Source organism: Oncorhynchus masou, chromosome 15 (genome assembly GCF_036934945.1).
Source record: "Oncorhynchus masou masou isolate Uvic2021 chromosome 15, UVic_Omas_1.1, whole genome shotgun sequence".
Taxonomy (NCBI): Eukaryota; Metazoa; Chordata; class Actinopteri; order Salmoniformes; family Salmonidae; genus Oncorhynchus; species Oncorhynchus masou.
In genome coordinates, this window is record NC_088226.1 from 27,233,285 (window position 1) to 27,252,341 (window position 19,057).

The window sequence follows — 19,057 nt, forward strand, 5'->3', positions numbered from 1 at the left end:
TTGAAATAGAATTGACCTCTCTCCCCCTGCAGTTTGCCAATAACCCGTCCCACTCTCATACTACAGCTTGCACACACTCCCCTCCTCTCTTTCTTACCCTGCAGTTTGCGTCGGTGGAAGCGTGGCGATCCCAGCAGGTTGTTCTTAAAGGAGTTGAGGCGTGTCCTCCAGTGGGCGGAGCTACTGGCGGCCATCCCCCCACTGCCTCCAGGGCTGGAGGGCGGGGTTAGGGATCCGCCCCCGCCCACACCCCCGCCGCCTCCCTCCGCCCGCGAGGAGGAGGAGGATGAGGAGGAGGAGGGAGGGGTGGGCGGGGGGTGCTGGGGGTGGTGGACGGGGGTGCCCAGGGGGTGGGGAGTGGAGACCCCTGAGGGGTGACCTGTGGCACAGGGGCAGAGTTAGGATAGATGTTCTTAGTGACTGACTTAAAGACGGAGGGGGCGGGGAAAAAAAAAAAGCGAGGGATGGGGGAGAGGATGGGTGAGGGGGACGGAGAGGGGGGAGCTTGGAGAGGTAGTGACTTCATGGACTGGAGGTGAGGGCGATCAGAGAGCCCTTTGGAGGGCAGAGTCTGTGTTTTGGGGTCAGGCACGGTCGTCCGTTGTGACGGCCGGGGAGTGGTGGCACTTCCTGGTTTGGGGTCTTTGGAGTGGGTGGTGGAGGCAGAGGTGACTTCTGATTGGCTGAAAGTGAAAACTGGGCTCTGATGCGTGGGAAGAGAAAGGACAGAGGGATGGAGAGGAAGGAAGGAGGGAAGGAAAGATGAAGAGAGCAATGGTCATGAGTTATGATTTATGAATATACTATAGACTTCTGATTGTACTTACATTTCTAATTGTAGGGATTTATCAAATTAATATTCTGATATTCATCTTATTATGTAAATGTCCATTTTGAATAAAGGTCCAGAGACCCTTTCAATTTGAGGGCTAATATGTGATCTTATCAGTGTGTGCCTCTTCTCTTGTGTGCCTCTATTTGGAATGTGTATGTGTGTCTCTAGTGTTCCTCTAGGCCCTTACTATTGGTGTGTGTGAGTATCTATGTTATGGGTAATGGCTCAGAATGGGACAGTATGAGGGTGATGGACAGTCTCAGAAGAACAGTTACAATTACACTTCAGTACAGAGAAACACAATAGTAGTAGTGTAGATGTGCAGTAGCACATTTCACCATGAACAAAAGGTAGTCTGTACAAAAATATAAATTCTTCAGTAGAACCACCTCAATAACAATCAGGTAGTGTAAATGTGTGTCCATTTGTAAAAGAGTTGGCCAAGCGTGACTTACCCTGGGACTGCTGAGAGGACTTGATGAGAGCCCTGTTGAAGCTCCACTGACTGAACGAGACCTGGAGGACAAAAATCCTAGTATCAGATAACACTGGTACAGTAACACATAGCATAGTCTCCCTTATGGAAAAAACACATGAATTTCACATGATCTTATGTGAAGTTAATATGATAACATGTGGCAACATGTGATAAAATGAACCTACACGTCACAACATTGCAAGTTTTCCACATGTGAAAGTGCAAATTCGATTTTCACGTGAAAGTTTTTCACATGTGAAAATACAATTCCACATATGAGAGTTTGATTTTCACATGTAGAAAACTGTTTACACATGAAAGTGCAAATTTGTGAGTCTGCAATTCACATGTGAGGTGAAAACATTTTACTCTTCTCACAAGCATTTTTCTACGGCTGGCCATGCTTTCCACCTGGCAACTCCTACCCCGGTCAACAGCACTGCACCCCCCACAGCAACTCGCCCAAGCCTTCCCCATTTCTCCTTATCCCAAATCCGTTCAGCTGATGTTCTGAAAGAGCTGCAAAATCTGGACCCCTACAAATCAGCCGGGCTAGACAATCTGGACCCTTTCTTTCTAAAATTATCTGTCGAAATTGCTGCCACCCCTATTACTAGCCTGTTCAACCTCTCTTTCGTGTTGTCTGAGATTCCCAAAGATTGGAAAGCAGCTGCGGTCATCCCCCTCTTCAAAGGGGGGGACACTCTTGACCCAAACTGCTACAGACCTATATCTATCCTACCATGCCTTCCTAAGGTCTTCGAAAGCCAAGTCAACAAACAGATTACCGACCATTTCGAATCTCACCATACCTTCTCTGCTATACAATCTGGTTTCAGAGCTGGTCATGGGTGCACCTCAGCCACGCTCAAGGTCCTAAACGATATCTTAACCGCCATCGATAAGAAACATTACTGTGCAGCCGTGTTCATTGATCTGGCCAAGGCTTTCGACTCTGTCAATCACCACATCCTCATCGGCAGACTCGACAGCCTTGGTTTCTCAAATGATTGCCTCGCCTGGTTCACCAACTACTTCTCTGATAGAGTTCAGTGTGTCAAATCGGAGGGTCTGCTGTCCGGACCTCTGGCAGTCTCTATGGGGGTGCCACAGGGTTCAATTCTTGGACCGACTCTCTTCTCTGTATACATCAATGAGGTCGCTCTTGCTGCTGGTGAGTCTCTGATCCACCTTTACGCAGACAACACCATTCTGTATACTTCTGGCCCTTCTTTGGACACTGTGTTAACAACTCTCCAGGCAAGCTTCAATGCCATACAACTCTCCTTCCGTGGCATCCAATTGCTCTTAAATACAAGTAAAACTAAATGCATGCTCTTCAACCGATCGCTACCCGCACCTGCCCGCCTGTCCAACATCACTACTCTGGACGGCTCTGACTTAGAATACGTGAACAACTACAAATACTTAGGTGTCTGGTTAGACTGTAAACTCTCCTTCCAGACCCATATCAAATATCTCCAATCCAAAGTTAAATCTAGAATTGGCTTCCTATTTCGCAACAAAGCATCCTTCACTCATGCTGCCAAACATACCCTTGTAAAACTGACCATCCTACCAATCCTCGACTTTGGCGATGTCATTTACAAAATAGCCTCCAATACCCTACTCAACAAATTGGATGCAGTCTATCACAGTGCAATCCGTTTTGTCACCAAAGCCCCATATACTACCCACCATTGCGACCTGTACGCTCTCGTTGGCTGGCCCTCGCTTCATACTCGTCGCCAAACCACTGGCTCCATGTCATCTACAAGACCCTGCTAGGTAAAGTCCCCCCTTATCTCAGCTCGCTGGTCACCATAGCATCTCCCACCTGTAGTACACGCTCCAGTAGGTATATCTCTCTAGTCACCCCCAAAACCAATTCTTTCTTTGGCCGCCTCTCCTTCCAGTTCTCTGCTGCCAATGACTGGAACGAACTACAAAAAGCACTGAAACTGGAAACACTTATCTCCCTCACTAGCTTTAAGCACCAACTGTCAGAGCAGCTCTAAGATTACTGCACCTGTACATAGCCCACCTATATTTTAGCCCAAACAACTACCTCTTTCCCTACTGTATTTAATTTATTTATTTATTTTGCTCCTTTGCACCCCATTATTTTTATTTCTACTTTGCACATTCTTCCATTGCAAATCTACCATTCCAGTGTTTTACTTGCTATATTGTATTTAGTTTTCCACCATGGCCTTTTTTTGCCTTTACCTCCCTTATCTCACCTCATTTGCTCACATCGTATATAGACTTGTTTATACTGTATTATTGACTCTATGTTTGTTTTACTCCATGTGTAACTCTGTGTCGTTGTATGTGTCGAACTGCTTTGCTTTATCCTGGCCAGGTCGCAGTTGTAAATGAGAACTTGTTCTCAACTTGCCTACCTGGTTAAATAAAGGTGAAATAAATAAATAAAACATGTGAAAGGGTGGTGTTAGCATGTGAACTCTATATTGAATACATGTGAAGAACTGATCTAATGTGCCTAATTTTATCCATGTAAAAATGTCAGCTCAATTTCAGCTTCACATTTCTTTTTAAAGGGAAGTAAATAAATGGTATGGGGGTTTTAAGGTAAGTGGTACGTTGTGAAGCTAAATTGTGTAATAAAAAAAGGTGTACAAATATTTTATCAATGACAATTTGCTTACATTTGACATATTCACTTAGTACTGACTTTTCAATATGACCCAAGATTGGTTTTGAACTCACAACCTCTGGATTACGCTGATCTTGCTGCTGCACCACAGAGTCTGTAGCAGTCTAAGAAGTCACATACACATTCATTACCTATAATACGTTTCTGTTCATACAGTGTCATCTGCACTGCTATTTTAGTTATCTGACTATTCTCTCATCATTGATATAATTACTTTTTTATTATGATTACTTGTTTCAGCAATTTGAGGGTTTTCTGTATAGTTGTCTAATGTTGGTGGGGTATATTATTCTGTATTAATGTTACTCCTGAATATAAATATAATTGTTTTTCTTGACTGTATTATATAAAACTGAGATTTACTTTTAAATCCAAAATGTACGAATACATGTGAAATCAGTCATTGACACAGACAATGTGGTGTAACAGGAAGATTGTAATACTGTGACCCACGGGATCGTGAGTACAAATCCTAGTTGAGGACCTGTTGTAAAATAATTACTGTATATAAATAACCATACACAATGTAATCAAGTGTGGAAACCACTGCAGTAATTTCGTGACATCCTATTAACTTTTCATTTGCAGGTCATCATGTGAAAGGTTATATGATCACGTGAAAATCCACGTGAAACTTTGTGAAATATCACCACATGTGTAGTGTTCCAAAACCACATGGCTTCACATGTGAAATAGAATTTTGCATGTGCAAAACATGTGGAACTTTCACATGTGAAATGATGTGGAACTTTCACATGTGAAATTTTGTGATTTTCCACATGTGAAATTATGTTTTTCCCATGACAACATTGGTACAGTAACACATAGTATGGTCCACTAACAGGCTACACTAGTACAACACAAAGTACGTGTGTAGTATATATATATATATATATATATATATATATATATATAAAACACACACATACATACATACACAGTGCTGTGAAAAAGTATTTGCCCCCTTCCTGATTTCTTATTTTTTTGCACATTTGTCACACTTAACGGTTTCAGATCAAACCAGTTTAAATATTACACAAAGATAACTGCATTTTCTGTTTACTTGGGTTAAGTGATGATTTTATTTATTAAGGGAAAAAAGCTATCCGAACCCTATGTGAAAAAGTAATTGCCCCCTAAACCTAATAACTGGTTGTGCCACACTCAGCAGCAACAACTGCAATCAAGCGTTTGCGATAACTGGCAATGAGCCTTTCACATCGCTGTGGAGGAATTTTGGCCCACTCTTCTTTGCAGAATTGTTTTAATTTCAGCCACATTGGAGGGTTTTCGAGCATGACCTTTAAGGTCACGCTACAGCATCTCAATCAGATTTTAACTAGCATCTCAAAGTCCGGACTTTGACGAGGCCACTCCAAAACCTTCATTTTTTAAATTTTTTTTAAGCCATTCAGAGGTGGACTTTCTGGTGTGTTTTGGATCATTGTCCTGCTGTAGAATCCATGTGCACATCAGCTTGAGGTCACAAACTGATGGCCGGACATTCTCCTTCACAATTTTTTGGTAGAGAGCAGAATTCATGGTTCCATCAATCACAGAAAATCATCCAGGTCCTGAAGCAGCAAAGCAGCCCCAGACATTCACACTTCCACCACCATATCTGACTGTTGGTATGATGTTCTTTTTCTGAAATGCTGTGTTACTTTTACGCCAGATGTAACGGGACGCACACCTCCCAAAAAGTTAAACTTTTGACTCGTCAGTCCACAGAATATTTTCCCAAAAGTCTTGGGGATCATCAAGATGTTTTTTGCCAAAAGTGAGATGAGCCTTTGTTCTTTTTGGTCAGCAGTGGTTTTCGCCTTGGAACTGCCATGGATACCATTTTTGGCCAGTCTCTTTCTTATGGTTGAGTCATGAACACTGACCTTAACTGAGGCAAGTGAGGCCTGCACTGCAAGCTTTAGAAATGGCTTTGTAACCCTGAATCAATTACTTTGTTTCTCATCTGTTCCTGAATTTCTTTGGATCGCAGCATGATGTCTTGCTTTTTGAAATCTTTTGGCCTATTTCACTTTGTCAGACAGGTTCTATTTAAGTGATTTCATGATTCAACAGGTCTGGCAGTAATCAGGCCTGGGTGTGGCTAGTGAAATTTAACAAGCGGGGGCAATTACTTTGTCATATAGGGCTATGAAGGTTTGGATAATTTAATTAAGGGAAAAAAGCTATCACTTAACTGCATTTTGTGTTTACTTGGGTTATCTTTGTGTAATATTAAAATGTGTTTGATGATCTGAAACATATGAGTGTTGCAAATGTGCAAAGAAATAAGAAATCAGGAAGGAGGCAAATATTTTTTTCACAACACTGTATATATGGTGCATATGTGTGTCTTTATGTGTGACCTGAGTGTGTGTGTATGTGAGGTTCTTCAAATAGCCACCCTTTGCCATTGACAGCTTTGCACACTCTTGGCTTGCTCTCAACCAGCTTCACTTGGAATTCTTTTCCAACAGTTTTGAAGGAGTTCCCACCTATGCTGAGCACTTGTTGGCTGCTTTTCCGTCACTGTGTTGGGTCATTGTCCTGTTGAAAAACAAATGATACTCCCACTAAGCACAAACCAGATGGGATGGCATATCGCTGCAGAATGCTGAGGTAGCCATGCTGGTTAAGTGTGCTTTGAATTCAAAATAAATCACAGACAGTGTTACCGGCAAAGCACCACCACACCCATAACACCTCCTCCATGCTTACGGTGGGAAATACAGATGCAGAGATCATCCGTTCACCCACACCTCGTCTCACAAAGACACGGCGGTTGGAACCAAAAATCTTCGATTTGGACTCGACTAAAGGACTAATTTTCACCGGTCCGTTGCTAATGTCCATTGCTCTTGTTTCTTGGCCCATCAAGTCTCTTCTTAATGGTGTCCTTTAGTAGTGATTTCTTTGCAGCAATTCGACCATGAAGGCTTGATTCACATAGTCTCCTCTGAACAGTTGATGTTGAGATGTGTCTGTTACTTGAACTCTGTAAAGCGTTTATTTGGGCTGCAATTTCTGAGGCAGGTAAACTCATGAATTTATCCTCTGCAGCAGAGGTGGGTCTTACATTCCTGTGGCTGTCCTCATGGGAGCCAGTTTCATCATAGAGCTTGATGTTTTTTGCGACTTCACTTGAAGAAAGGTTCAAAGTTCTTGAAAATTTCTGTATTGACTGACCTTCATGTCTTAAAGTAATGGACTGTCGTTTCTCTTTGCTTTTTTGAGCTGTTCTTTCCATAATATGGACTTGGTATTTTACCAAATAGGGTTATCTTCTGTATACCACCCCTACCTTGTCACAACACAACTGATTGGCTCAAAAGAATTAAGGAAAGAAATTCCACAAATTAACTTTTAATAAAGGCACACCTTTTAATTGAACTGCATTCCTCATGAAGCTGGTTGAGAGAATGCTGAGAATGTGCAAAGCTGTCATCAAGGCAAAGGGTGGCTATTTGAAGAATAGTTTTGATGTCTTCACTACTATTCTACAACATAGAAAATAGTAAAAATAAAGAAAAAGCCTTGAATGAGTAGGTGTTCTAAAACTTTTGACCGGTAGTGTATCTATGTCTAACCTCTGGCTGTGTGCGGAGGTGTCTAGCGCCCTGCGCGTGGGTGTGGGGGAGCCCTGCTCCGTCACACTCAGCACCTCCAGACTCTTCCTCTCCGGCCGGCACCGGCCATGACGGGTCAGCATGGGAGAGTCCACCCGTTTCCTAGGGGGATCTGCTGGGAGACCTTAGAAAGGTTAGAATCTAGGTCTCAAAGGTACACAAAGGTTAAAGCCCCTCTAACTTATGTTAATTAAAGCACTGGTGCTTTGTCTGGAGGTTTTGAGATGCTGACATGTTGGACATGTTTCCAAAAAAACTGCAGACCAACATGAATTTGTTGTAAAATTCTGTCACAGGACAATTATTTTGAAAAGTTTAATTGCAGCTCTTTTATTTTGAAACAGAATCGCCAGCTGTTGCTTATTTTCGCTAGCTTCACAGATTCCTATCAGTAAGTCCAAGTTGGCTAGAAAAAGAATGTTCCAAATTATTTCTTAGAATGTTATGTTAGAATTGAAAATGAATAGAATATTTCTGGGAGTGATCAGAGCACATGGTGGACACTTTGGAGAAATCTGAGTGTCCAATAAGTGTAGGTTAGGAATGTTGTTCCTTTCTAATATATGTGGTCTAAAGGTTTACCAATGTTGTCTAAAGGTTTTCTTTCTAACCTATATCATTCCTGGGCGGCAGGTCTTCGTCCTCACAGCTGGGGTAACGCTCTTTCCTGTCCAAGAGGAGGTAGTAGATCATCTTCTCCTGGTTGTCTCTTGGAAAATGAGAGAGAGGAGAGCGAGAGATCGTAAGAGACATTCAGGGATTGAAAAAGAGTGTTGCGATATCTGGGGTTAATATCTGACCAGAATATAATTGTTTTATTAACAATAACGACACAGTTGTAGTAGTATAGTTACAGCCTGAATAGTGCACTCAGAACTAGAGCATAATGTGAATGTGAGAGTTGGAGGGACAACAGTAGAAGGAGAAAGAGCCATTGTTAATATCTTTGGTCATGTTTATGCTTTGCCAGAGTGATGTAACATTTGACGTGCCAAAAAAGCAGATTAGATTGGTCAGTCAGGAGGGAGAGAGAGAGAGAGAGAGAGAGAGAGAGAGAGAGAGAGAGAGAGAGAGAGAGATTAAAAATAGGAAGAGTGTAAGGGATTTCCTCCTCTTCTTCCGAAGAGGAGAGGCGAAAAGGATCAGAGGACCAATATACGGCGTGGTAAGTGTCCATGGTTCTTTTTAATACGTAACGGTACACATGAACAACTGACTACAAAAACAAGAAATGTGAAAAACCCCAAACAGTCCTATCTGGTGCAGACACAGAGACAGGAACAATAACCCACAAACACACAGTGAAACCCAGGCTACCTAAGTATGATTCTCAATCAGAGACAACTAATGACACCTGCCTCTGATTGAGAACCATACTAGGCCGAAACATTGAAATACCCAAATCATAGAAAAACAAACATAGACTGCCCACCCCAACTCACGCCCTGACCATACTAAATAAAGACAAAACAAAGGAAATAAAGGTCAGAACGTGACAAGGAGGAAGGACCCTGTCCAAATACTCCACAAAGTCCTATTTCCAAAGGTCAGATTACCTTTACTTCTCCAGAGAGACAGAGAGAAAAATACTAGTATAGAGAGGCAGGAAAATACTAGTAGGGAGCAAGAGAAAGAGAGAAAGAAAATAATTATCCTATTCCTACTTCTAATAGAGGTGCCAGAGACACTAAGAGAGAGATCAAGAGTTTGTTTCCACAGCAACCAGTGAATGGTGACACTACAGGGGCCACATCAAGGGACACTCAGCGCACGTCCCGGGTCAGCTTTCCCCCGTCTCTAAAAGCACCCCAGACAGTACTCACTCCTCACACTGCAGGTCCTGGGTCAGTTTTCCCCGGTCTCTGAAGCAGCCCAGAGAGTGCATGCTGTCCAGTACATCGGGGTCCAGCTCTGTAAGCGACACAATCCTCTTCACACACACACGCCTGGGAGGAGGCTGCTCCGGACACGGCTCGTTACGAGCACCACTGAAAAAGGAGACATATGGAAAGGGGGAAAGAGATAGTGTGATAACAGACACAGAGATCGAGATAGAAAGACAAATGGAGGGGAGAGAGTACAGATAAGTAAAGAGTTCCGTGAACAAGGTCACATACACAAGCAACTCAACTGACTTTCTTTTATTCTTCTATTCAGAGAGAAGACTGATACATTTTTAAAATTTAACCTTTATTTAACTAGGCAAGTCAGTTAAGAACAAATTCTTATTACAATGACAGCCTAGGAACAGTGACTTAACAGCCTTGTTCAAGGGCAGAACGCTCTAACCAACGCTCTAACCACCAGGCTACCTGACTAGTGTCAGAGAATACCAGCTGTGGGTGAAAAAGTAGAGAAAATAGAGTCGAATGGGATGAGTGTACTTACAGATACCATGAGTGTTTTTGTATTGCTTCTAGCTGTAAGAGAACACAGGCACAATCAGTTAGTTACCTAAACAGAACACAGGGTACTCCTACATCTAGTCAGTACCGTGAGTCTTTCCCCCCACCCTTTTTTCCCCCCTCTCCCATACCGTGAGTCTCAGGGTTGACCTCGATCATGCCTTTGAGCAGGGTCTGGCTCTCCTTCGCCCCATCATCATCCTCCCTCTCTCCATAATCCCCTTCCCTCTCCTCTCTCCTCTCTCCCTTCCACCATCCTCCCCTCTATCCCCCTCTCCTCCCCCGTACCGTGAGTCTCTTGTCAGGGTTGACCTCAATCATTCCTTTGAGCAGGGCCTGGCAGTCTGGGGGGATGAAGTGGGGCATGTGGAACACCCCACTCTTCACCTTCTCAAGGAGCTGGCGCAGGTTGTCATGGTCAAAGGGTAGAGCTCCCTATACACACAGGAGAGGAGAGAGGGGAGTTACAGAGCGAGAGACAGAGGGGAAGAAAGATGGAGAGAGGAAGAGGTTCTTACCACCAGCAGTGCAAAGAGAATAACGCCACAGCTCCATACATCTGCCCTGCGACCATCATACTTCTCCCCCTGCAATACAAGATGGCACTACACTCACTTAGAATAAAATCTATTCACTGTTCAATCATACAGTATATACACAGACATATTGTAGGTGCATGCACCTTGACAATAACCACAGACATACAGAGAGAAAGGGAACTTACCCTGATAACTTCTGGACATGCATAGTGAGGAGATCTGAAATCATTCAGAATAAAGAAAATAACATTCTTAACATTCATAAACATACTGTACATCCCTAAGGACACCCGCATGCAGGAACACACAGTACTCACCCACAGCTGGTCTCTAGCAGGCTGTCCCCCACCTGTAGGGAGGCCATGCCAAAGTCAGCGATGCGGATGTTGTTCTTCTCATCCAGGAGCAGGTTCTCAGGCTTCAGGTCTCTATGACTACACACACACACACACACACACACACACACACACACACACACACACACACACACACACACACACACACACACACACACACACACACACACACACACACACACACACACACACACACACACACACACAGGTTAGGGAAACAGGTCTGTTCTCTTCTTTCACCTATTTTCTTACCTCTCAAGGCTGTGTATACAGTTGAAGTCGGAAGTTTACATACACCTTAGCCAAATGTCGATATAGGACTCGTTTTACTGTGGATACAGATACTTTTTTTCAGATACTGATACAGATATCATCACAAGGTCCTTTGCTGTTGTTCTGGGATTGATTTGCACTTTTCCCACCAAAGTACGTTCATCTCTAGGAGACCGAACGCGTCTCCTTCCTGAGCAGTATGACGGCTGCTTGGTCCCAGGGTGTATATACTTGCGTACTATTGTTTGTACAGATGAACGTGGTACCTTCAGGCGTTTGGAAATTGCTCCCAAGGATGAACCAGACTTGTGGAGGTCTACTATTTTTTTTGTGGACGTCTTGGTTGATTTCTTTTGATATTCCCATGATGTCAAGCAAAAAAGCACTGAGTTTGAAGGTAGGCATTGAAATACATCCACAGGTACACCCCCGATTGACTCAAATGATGTCAATTAAGCCTATCAGAAACGTCTTTTTCGGGACTTTTCCAAGCTATTTAAAGACACAGTCAACTTAGTGTCAGTAAATTTCTGACCCACTGGAATTGTGATACAGTGGATTATAAGTGAAATAATCTGTCTGGAAACAATTGTTGGAAAAATGACTTGTGTCATGAGTGGCCGATGTGAAATGGCTAGCTAGTTAGCGGTGGTGCGCACTAATAGTGTTTCAATCGGTGACGTCACTCGCTCTGAGACCTTGAAGTAGTTGTTCCCTTCTAGAGAAGGATTTTTAAGTATTGAGACAACTGAGACATGGATTGTGTAGGTGTGCCATTCTGAGGGTAAATGGGCAAGACTTAAGCGCTTTTGAATGGGGTATGGTAGTAGGTGCCAAGCGCCCTGGTTTGAGTGTTTCAAGACCTGGAAAGCCTTTCTGGGGTTTTCACGCTTAACAGTTCCCCCTGTGAATCATGAATGGTTCACCACCCAAAGGGTATCCAGCCAACTCGACGCAACTGTGGGAAGCATTGGAGTCAACATGGGCCAGCATCCCTGTCGAACGCTTTCGACACCTTGCAGAGTCCATGCCCCTACGAATTGAGGCTGTTCTGAGGGAGGTGCAACTCAATATTAGGAAGGTGTTCCTAATGTTTGAAATACTCCGTGTTAATCGCTATATACAGTATATTGCTGTATATACTGCATTACTGTAGTGTCTGAATATCGAGTGGCTGTGCATATATTGCTGTATACAGTATATTGCTGTAGTGGCTGACCATATAGAGTGGCTGTGGCAGAAGTCCAGCGCTGAGATGATCTGTCTGAAGAACTTCCTGGCCTCTTTAGGTGTCAGTCTGCCCTTCTTCACCAGGTAGTCAAATAACTCTCCTCCTGAAACATGCTCCAAAACCAGATACCTGGGTGAGGGGGATAGGGAGGGAGGGAGAGAGGGATAGAAAAAAGGTGGGGTGATTGAAGGAAGTGGGAGAGAGAATGACAGGGAGGGAGGGAGGGAGGGAGGGAGGGAGGGAGGGAGGGAGGGAGGGAGGGAGGGAGGGGGAGGGAGGGAGGGAGGGAGGGAGGGAGGGAGGGATCAAATGCTGTATGTTCAAGCATATAATAATAACAAACTATATACCCACTGTACATGCTCATACTCATACTCATGCTCATTGGGGCGGCAGGGTAGCCTAGTGGTTAGAGCGTTGGACTAGTAACCGAAAGGTTGCAAGTTCAAATCCCCGAGCTGACAAGGTACAAATCTGTTGTTCTGCCCCTGAACAAGCAGTTAACCCACTGTTCCTAGGATGTCATTGAAAATAAGAATTTGTTCTTAACTGACTTGCCAAATAAATTAAATTACATGCAATCTGATGTGTACATGCTTGAACATAATCCTGTATAGGCCTGTTCATATGCTCACACTTTCAGTACAGCAACAATTATCACTCACACATTGATGCACACACACACATACAGTTGAAGTCGGAAGTTTACATACACCTTAGCCAAATAAATTTAAATTCAGTTTTTCACAATACCTGACATATAATCCTAATAAAAATTCCCTGTCTTAGGTCCGTTAGGATCACCACTTTATTTAAAGAATGTGAAATGTTAGAATGATTTATTTCAGCATGTATTTCTTTCATCACATTCCCAGTGGGTCAGAAGTTTACATACACTCAATTAGTATTTGGTAGCATTGCCTTTAAATAGTTTAACCTTTCTGCTAGCGACCCACCTCGACAACATCCTGTGAAATTGCAGAGCGCCAAATTCAAAATACAGAAAGTCTTAATAAACATTCATAAAAATACAAGTGTTATACATTGGCTTAAAGATGAACTTCTTGTTAATCCAGGCACTTTGTCGATTTCAAAAAGGCTTTATGGCGAAAGCATACCATGCGAATATCTGAGGACAGCGCCCCGCTTACAAAAGCATACAAACATTTTCCAACCAAGTAGAGGAGTCACGAAAGTCAGAAATAGTAATAAAATGAATCACTTACCTTTGAAGATAATAGTACCGGGAAAGTTTGTTGAAACATGTCAAACAATGTTAATAATTAATCCTCAGGTTGTCAATTGTCTAAATAATCAATAATATTTCAACCGGACAATAGCGTATTCAATCGAAAAGGAAAAAAACAAAGGGCGCGTACTCGGTCACGAGCGCAAACCATCACTGCATGATTCTACAGTCCAATGACAGAAAGGTGACTCCTTCTTCATTTTTCAGAAAACAAGCCTGAAACAATGTCTAAAGACTGTTGACATCTAGTGGAAGCCATAGGAACTGCAATCTGGGTCCTAAACCCATTAAATACTCTAAACGCATTCAATTGAAAATACCCACATCAAAAAAAATCCCAATTCCTGGATAGATTTTCCTCGGGTTTTCACCTGCCATATCAGTTATGTTATACTCAGATATTATTTTTAAAAGTTTAGGAAACTTTAGAGTGTTTTCTATCTAAATATACCAATTATATGCATATCCTCGCTTCTGGGACTGAGTAACAGGCAGTTTACTTCGGGCACGCTTCTCATCCAGATGTCGAAATACTGCCCCCAAGCCATAAGAAGGGTCAAATGTTTTGGGTAGCCTTCCACAAGCTTCCCACAATAAGTTGAGTGAATTTTGGCTCATTCCTCCTGCCCGAGCTGGTGTAACTGAGTCAGGTTTGTAAGCCTCCTTGCTCGCACATGCCTTTTCAGTTCTGCTCACAGATTTTCTATAGGATTGAGGTCAGGGCTTTGCGATGGCCACTCCAATACCTTGACTTTGTTGTCCTTAAGCCATTTTGCTACAACGTTGGAAGTATGCTTGGGGTCATTGTCCATTTGGAAGACCTATTTGCTTTAACTTCCTGACTGATGCCTTGAGATGTTGCTTCAATATATCCACATAATTTTCCTTTCACATGATGCCATCTAGTTTGTGAAGTGTACCAGTCCCTCCTGTTGCAAAGCATCCCCACAACATGATGCTGCCACCCCCTGTGCTTCACGGTTGGGATGGTGTTCTTTGGCTTGCAAGCCTCCCCCTTTTTCCTCCAAACATAACGATGATCATTATGGCCAAACAGTTCTATTTTTCAACAGTTCTGAAATAATCTGTCTGTAAAGGATTGTGTCATGTGTGGCCGATGTGAAATGGCTAGCTCGTTAGCGGTGGTGCGCGCTAATAGTGTTTCAGTCGGTGACGTCACTCGCTCTGAGACCTAGAAGTAGTTGTTCCCCTTGCTCTGCTGTGGAGCGATGGGTAACGATGTGTGCAGAGGGTCCCTGGTTCGAGCCCAGGTTGGGGCGAGGAGAGGGACGGAAGCTAAACTGTTACACATGCACATGACCGACTTGCCAAAACTATAGTTTGTTAACAAGAAATTTGTGGAGTGGTTGAAAAACGAGTTTTAATGACTCCAACCTAAGTGTATGTAAACTTCCGACATCAACTGTACATGCACACACAGTATATTATTGAGTTTTAGTACAGTACAAGAGAGAGGGAGAAAGAGTGAGAAAAGAGGATAATATACTTACAGGTATTTGTTATTCTCATAAACATCATGCAGCTTCAGCACATGAGGGTGCTCTATAAGTTTTAGAATAGCTATCTCCCTCTCCACCTGGAGATAGAGAAAGAGATCGAGAGAGAGAGAGAGAGAGAGGAGAGAGAGGAGGTATGAACAGGGAGGAGGTAGAGAGAGAGAGAGAGAGAGAGCGAGGAGATAAAGATAGCAGGAGCAAGAGAGGAAGAGAGAGAGCAAGAGATAGAGAGAGGGGGAGAGAGAGAGCGAGCGAGAGTGTGTCTGTGAATGAATGTGACAGAGAGTTTGTATACACACGGTGCATAGCCTATACACACCTCAAATAACCCAGAAGTAGAATACAAAGAAGAACCAAAGAGGAAGAAAAAGCTGATGATATATTGTATCAATACCTTAATTAGTAACGACAGCACGCTGGCTGTCTATATAATGTGCTTCTACAAATTCATATTAGCAGGCTCATGGCTCTCTCTGTAGGCTACTGGACCTTCAGAAGGACAGACTCAGAGAGCGTCTGAGTCCCAATTGGCACCTTACTCCCTATAAAGTGCACTACTTTTGACCAGTGCCCATGCTCTGGTCAGAAGTAACATATGATGTAGGGAATAGGGTGCCATTTGGGACGCAGGCAGCTTCTCTGGGTTCATACCTTCATAAGGACAGACTCAGACAGCTTCTCTCGGTTCACAATCTTTATGGCCACCTTCTGTCCCGTAATACAGTGGACTCCCAGCTTCACCAAACCTGGGAGAGAGAGGGTGGAGGAGGAGATGGGGGGAGAGTGAGATAAATAGAGAGAGACAAAGACCGAGATAGAGAGAGCAAAATAGAGCAGAAAGAAAGAAAAGCTTTGAGTTTGTCTTGTTTGCTTTAGTTACCTTTATTTTCAACACAGCTCAATTCTCATTCATAACAAGTGAACCAGAACCAGACCATACAGGAGACACAGGTGGAGCATGACCTCACACATACCCTATTGACTTGACTATGCAGAACCTAATGGCCTAATTTCAGCGACTGCAGTCTACATCAATCTGTTTACAGTTCAACCAGTTCAATCCACTAAGGCTACACCAGCCTGTTTCCAGCACTGACATCTGATACGACAAGTCTACCACTTACTCATCAAAGCCTCTAGAAAAAACCAAGCAACTCCAGTCTTCTCTATCGATTTAAATTCAAGTAAACTGGTCACATTACACAGGTCTAAAAAAGTTTCCCGAAGGCCAGACTCCCAGACCAGGATTAAGTCTACTCCTAGATTAAAAAGCATGCTCAGTGGAGAAACTATTGTTTAGTCCAGGAATAGAGAATAGACTTAATCTGGGACTGGTACATCGGCACTTAATAGATCAGTTCAATCTGCTAGTCAAGTCTCCGCCGTCTAGTAGCCTACTTTACTATGGTGGAGGGTCATTTAACTCCAATATAAAGGTCCGGTTTCCCAGACACAAATTCAACCTAATCTTGGACTAAAAAGGCCTTTCAATAGAGAATGAAGCCCTGGACTAGGCTTAATCTGGACCGGGAAACCACCCTTTATGTTGGAGTTAGACTTCAGAACACCAGGAGATGAAAGATAACAAGATATGCCTGACCGTGTCCACAACTGTACTGCATTGTCAATGAGATCCACACCTCAGAACACATGGATTAATTCATAAAGGACATCCACACATACACAAACAGGTAGACACATACATACAACTACTCTTACAATAATATTACATGCAACATTATACACATGTAAAACCTGTGACAGCATGCTTCACATTACTGATTACAGATATTTGTCAATATCAATAATATTGGACATATTGGCCCATTGATGTCAGTTGCTACCACAACTGGGACATACAATCAAATACACACAAATATCAATACTGAGGACATAATGTTCAGGTGCACAAAGAGTGGACTCTTTAGATGACCAATTGTATTTTTCGGCCTAATATACATAAATAGCTATAGATATGACTATTTTCATCTACCATGCACTAATATTAGCAGCTTTTTCGCGTGATGGTGCGTTTAAAGGGAGCGGTGCAAGTATGCTTACCTGTCTGCCCTTTCCCAAGGGTTTTCTCCAACCGGAAAGGCCCGACGTATTGGGCCGACTGGCCTACGGACAGCTCCTTGCTTGTCATGATGTCCGTGCGTTGAAGGCGAAATTATATGATGATAAGGAGATCAAATCACTGTTGTTTTCAATAGGAATGTATAGCTATCGGTCCTCGGGGTAGAACGGCTCCACGGTAATAGCATTACAGACGCCTAGCGATATTGTCACAGGGAGGAATGGAGAGAGCGGTTGTAGTCGTGATGACAATTTCGTGGCCTATCGTCTAGGCTGGGCTACTCCCATGCACTTGCCCTTTTCTATGCGGTTACCGTGATATAAATTCGGTAAACTCGAGCTTATTATCAACGACCGTGAATTAACTAAACAGGAATGAAATAATGGGATGTTAGAAAGTGGAAGAGAGAAATTCGTAGGGAGATTGACAGGTGCATATTTGAGAAGTCCAAAATGATGCCAGTTATTATGAATTACAATTATTATTAACAGTATACGAAATAAATGTATCCTATTGTTAATATTAGTACAGGCAGATAGATGTAAGGAGCTGCAATAGCCTATCAAAAATGATTGAAATCAGATCACATCTCGATTGCACACAATTCTGCACCCCATAGCCTACACCCGTTACTGTCATCAGTGATCCTTATAATAACATACTAATGGCATTTGTAAAGAATCTTATTATCGTAACATATTTTAGTCTCCCTCCACCTCTTGTTATCCCATTTTGGTATGTAAACTATCTCTGCTCCGCCCTTTAGGCTATATGAATAGTAATATTCCGTTTTAGCCTCAGAGGGGTGGTTTTCCCAATATCCGGTGCACTCTTCGGATTATCCGAGGGCCTGGTATCAGGAAATAGAGGGGAACAGAGAGTCAAAACAGCCACCCTGCTATCCACACCCGTTCGGACTAGCCTACACTTCTTTCAATCTGTATTCTCCAGTCAACGTCTGTCAACAATTTCACCTTGCGTTTCTGTTCAGACCAAAATAATTTTTTCTTTCGAGAAATAATTGTTTTCTCTATTATGTAAAATGCTCGATTGGATGGTTGTAATAAATCGTGGTTCTACAAAAAATGACAATATTTAGCTGGCGTAGTACTCTCCTCCCTCCTCCCTTCTATCCCTTGCTCTCTCCCTCCCTCGCCGTCTATGGACATATCACAGCATCCCCGTTCGCGCTCCTGCCGCCGCTGGTTTCAAGATTCATCCTTCACCGGTGTCCTTGTACAGAAAGATGTAGCTTCAGAAGCGATTCAAAAAATATCTGCTTGTCTGTCGAAGTTCTTTGCATCCACAATCCGTTACGGGATAGCCTCCCTTCTGGCCGCAAAAACGTTTTATTTTTTCTCTCTCCCCTCTTCCTTCTCCTCATCCGATACGGCAGCATCAGCATCCGGGTTCCGCCCCCCGCTCTCTCCTCCATCCTTTCCTTGTCGACCTCTCCTTAAAATATTATCTCCGTCGCCTCCTATCCGCTCACCTACGTCTCTTTTCAAACACACCAACTTTTGGGCTGAGGGGGAAACGCATGAAAATACTCTTTCCATCATCTAATGGTGCAAAGAAAAGAAGATACACTTGTTGTTGAATGTTCTTGTAGAATAGAATATTATAGTATATAATAACAAACCGATTAAGTTACTTCCTTTTAATAGTATTTGTACGTCCCTCTGATCCATTTCCACGTCTTTCTTATTTCATCCCAGGCAACACACAATGTAATACACGACTTTACTAGTGTTTAACTAAAAGTATGTTTCTCTTGATCTAGCC

General features: G+C 43.0%; 1 pseudogene; it reads right to left on the minus strand.

Moving 5' to 3' along the window:
* The window catches only part of LOC135556063 (serine/threonine-protein kinase BRSK1-like), a 29,993-nt pseudogene extending 11,376 nt beyond the window's left edge, over positions 1-18,617 (minus strand).
* Between the last annotated feature and the right edge of the window lie 440 nt (positions 18,618-19,057).